Source organism: Peromyscus californicus, unplaced genomic scaffold (assembly GCF_007827085.1).
Source record: "Peromyscus californicus insignis strain IS unplaced genomic scaffold, ASM782708v3 Scaffold_10__1_contigs__length_136768540, whole genome shotgun sequence".
NCBI lineage: Eukaryota > Metazoa > Chordata > Mammalia > Rodentia > Cricetidae > Peromyscus > Peromyscus californicus.
The window spans coordinates 94,629,855-94,633,701 of record NW_026294391.1 but is presented as its reverse complement, the minus strand read 5'-3'; the positions used below and the strand labels follow the sequence as shown (position 1 = coordinate 94,633,701).

At 42.6% G+C, this 3,847-nt stretch overlaps 1 long non-coding RNA gene across 1 annotated transcript; it reads right to left on the bottom strand.

Moving 5' to 3' along the window:
* Positions 1-1,554: 1,554 nt before the first annotated feature.
* On the bottom strand, positions 1,555-2,725 carry LOC128115651 (uncharacterized). Its single transcript, XR_008220244.1, has 2 exons — positions 2,591-2,725; positions 1,555-2,319 (listed from the first exon to the last, which is right to left on the bottom strand). It is a non-coding gene; the product is annotated as an uncharacterized LOC128115651 (long non-coding RNA).
* Between the last annotated feature and the right edge of the window lie 1,122 nt (positions 2,726-3,847).

Here is a 3,847-nt window from a genome sequence, read left to right as displayed (position 1 = left end):
GTCCTTTGGTCCCAAGGTTTAAACATTTTCTGAATCTACTTGAAAGTCTAACCAGATAAGACTCCTAGAAGCTTCTCTCCTACAGTTCTTTGAGCAAAGGTGGCTGGACCCACAGTTTTTGGGTCCTAGGCCCCAGAATTTCCTTATCCAACCTTCTCTCCTCTCCTTTCTTCTCCTCTCCTCTTCCCTCCCCTCCCCTCCCCTCCCCCCTCCTCCTCTCTCCTCTCTAGCTTTTATGAACTTTGTATGTGTGTTTTTTGAAGCTCTTAGACTTTCTCCCCTATTGTCTCATTCTGTTCCTTCTTTTACATACTTACCTGAATTTTCAACACCACACATTTCCTAAATAACTCTCTTGTACTTATGCTCATTATTTCTACGTTTATTGTACGTCTGGGGGCTGGGATACCACTTGTCCATTCCTGCCACTCACATGTAATTTTTTAGCTCATCCATGGTCAAGGTATACATTTCCATATCTAAAGTTTCATTAGCACTATTATTAGGCCTTTTCTATTCATCCTCCAATTTTCCCAACATCATATACATTGAATAGTGGGAAAGAGTTTCTATCGTACCCAGCATGTAGGTGTCAGATTTGTGAGAAAGGACTTGAAGGTAGCAGCACTATTGGAGTCTTGAGAGCCTGGGTTGAAGTAGCTGGGAGCAGACTGAAGAGGTACTGGAATGTGCACTTAAGGTTTGGGGGAGATTCTAGTAACTGAAAAAGAAAATTAGCATTGTTATCCCCTTCGGGCAAACTTACATAGCTCCAGTGGGGTGAGGCCTGTGTACTGCCATATTTGCTTTATCTAGTTACTACATGGGTAACCTCTTTAGTGATGATGGAAGAGGGGGATGGGGAGACAGAGAGAATAGGAGAGAAGTTGAGAGACTGCTGGAGAAGGCACTAAAATGGATAAAAGAAAAATCGTTCCAGTATCTTGAGAATATATTTGAAAAAGTGTGGAGAGCACACAATAGTCTGATTCTAGCAATTTTCTCTGAATGAGAAAGAGTATTTCTGCAAACTATGGCCCAGGGACAGTCCTCTTTTGTATCAAATTATTATTGTAATGGCAAACATTTATTGAATGCCTTTTATTTGCCCAAACTCATTTAATCCTCACAATGGCATGAAGAGATAGAGGCTATTATGTTTGCGTTTCCAGCTAGGAAAATGAGTTGTAGAGAAAGGAAGTAAGTAGTTCAAGGTCACATGTCTGGTAAGTGACTGGACCAGATTTAAGGCCAGACGCTGCCACGTACTGTACCGGTTAATATCACCACTGTGCTCTGCGTGCTCTGTTGTCTGGTCAGCGAACTACTGTACAGACCAGGAAGCCCTGCTTCGTCCAACTCACCTCTGTTCTAAATTCTTTTCCTCCTCTTTGCTTCTATCCCCTCCTCCCTGACTTCCAATATTGTGTGTGTGTGTGCACGTACACGTACACGAACACACGTGCATGCACTTGTGAATATTAGGACTGTGTGATATGTTTGAATATGGGCATTTGGGAGATACATAATACATGTAGAAGTCAGAAGACAACATCAGGTGTTGATTTTTTCACTTTCAACTTTGTTTGATCCAGGGTTTCTTAGTGTTTGCCATTGCATATGTCAGGCTGTCTGGCCCATGAGCTTCTGGGGATAGTCCCTTATCTGCTTCTCATCTTGTCATAAAGAGCACTGGGTCTGCAGACACACACTACTCCATCCGGCTTTACATGGCTTCTGGGGATCTGAACTCAGGACCTCATGCTTACACAGCAGACATTTCACCCACAGAGTCACCTCCTTAGCCCTTTCAATATTTTTTGAGAAGACAAAAGATTAGGAAATGGGAAAGATTTGTAATGGGAATACAGTTAGTTCACAGCAGAAAAACATTGAATTCTGTACTGAAGCACATATTAATGACTAAAAAATCATAAGCTATCTTCATGTTAGCCAAATTCTTATGTTGTCTTTTCTGTGGAGGAAATGAAAAACCTATATATCCCTTCCATGACTCCTCCAGGGTCACCCATCTGCTGGATGTGTTAAAACCCAAGACTCTAAGCTCCATGTCCTCAACTCCTGTCCTTTACCCTGGCTTCCTCCCAGAAGCCTCAGCTCTGGGGCCAGGCTTCTCTGGTCCCTGATGTTTTTCTCTCGCACTTCTCTCACTTCCTCTTCAAAGTTACTTGCCAAGCCGTCACCAGAAATGGGAGTTGTATTTTAATTTTCTGGATGATTTCCTGACTGGTCACATTCTCCTTCGGTGATTACTTCTGATCATTGTCTTTTCTCAACAGCAACTCATCCGTGTAAAACCTACGAAGGAAAGAGAGCTCGCTGCTGTTCTATGCCTAAAAAGCCAAGAAACCTAACCCCTTCACGTCAAAAATTAAACACCAGCAAAAAGAATAATTCTATTTTCTTTAAATACTTTCAATTTGAGAGAATGGTTTTGTTCCCCATACTTTTTGATATTGCAAAATATAATCAAGGTCTCTTTCTCTCTCTTTCTCCCCCCTTCCCTCCAACTCTCCCTCCCCCCACCTCCCCCCCCCCCCAATTTCCCTCTGACAGGCAAATGACTTACTCATAATCATGCTGCTACAGAAACAAGGCTGGGGATCTGAACTCAGAAGTTCATGCTGATACAGCAAGCCCAGGCATCCCCTCCTTATTTCCGGAGTCCCTTGTAGTCCTTCCTGAAGAGAGTCTGGATGTTAGGAGGCTGCTGTGTGACAAAGATGGTAGATGGTACTCATGAGTGACGGGAGATATCACTTAGAGGAATAAGGAACAATTAAGGCACTCAAGATAATGCCATATATGTAAAGTGTTCATTTTCAAGGAGACCTTCCTGAGTCCTGTGGTTTTGCAAATCTTTTTAGTGTTAGTGGAGTAGGTTGCAGCAGCCTCTGAGGTCTCTTCTTAGCCAGCTTCATCTGAGTGGGTGCATTGGGTGAAAGAGTAAAAGGCAACCATGTCCATTTCTTTGTCTTTTAGCAGAGTACCCCTTGAACAGCTCAGCATAGTGTAGCATGAATCTTAAAAGTTCTTATTAATAAAAACAAACCTGGAGCAGGTATTGGGGTGAACGCTGGAAGATCAGAGAAGCAGAACAAGCCACCAGCCACCTCACCTTGCCAATTCCTCAGCTGATCCTGTTTCCTCAGACTGGAAGCTTCTGAGTCCTCGTCCAAATGGATCTCAGCTGAACTGCTACTCACAGCCTGAAAGCTTAACCAGGCCAAAAGCTTCTAGTTTCTGATCTTCACGCCTTATACCTTTCTGCTTTCTGCCATCACTCCCTGGGATTAAAGGCTCACTTTCTGGGATTAAAGGCATGAGTCACCATGCTTGGCTGTATCCTTGAACACACAGAGATCCAGGTAGATCTCTGCCTCTGGAATGCTAGGATTAAAGGCATGAGTGCCACCATTTTCTAGCCTTTGTATCTAGTGGCTGTTCTGTCTCTGACCCCACATAAGTTTATTAGGGTGCACAATATTTCGGGGAACACAATACCACCACAGCGTAGTTTACATTCATTCCTCTTTTTTGTCACTTATTTTATAATTCTAACATGATTTTGCGGTTAGAAAGATCTTTGTGCATCTTAAAATTTTTCTTCCTTTAAAGAATTCTTTTTAAGTAAATAGTGGGATCCACGGCCTTCCAAGGGAATGTGAGGAAGCCCCTTTCCTCACACCTGACATGAATGAGTCCAGAATACCCAAAGGGGAGATATTGCTTGAGCTCTAAATTTGGAAATCAGATAATGACTCTAAATTCTCTTTCTTTATTCCTGCTTAAAGGAATCAGTGCAGAGGGTCCCTTATATTTATAA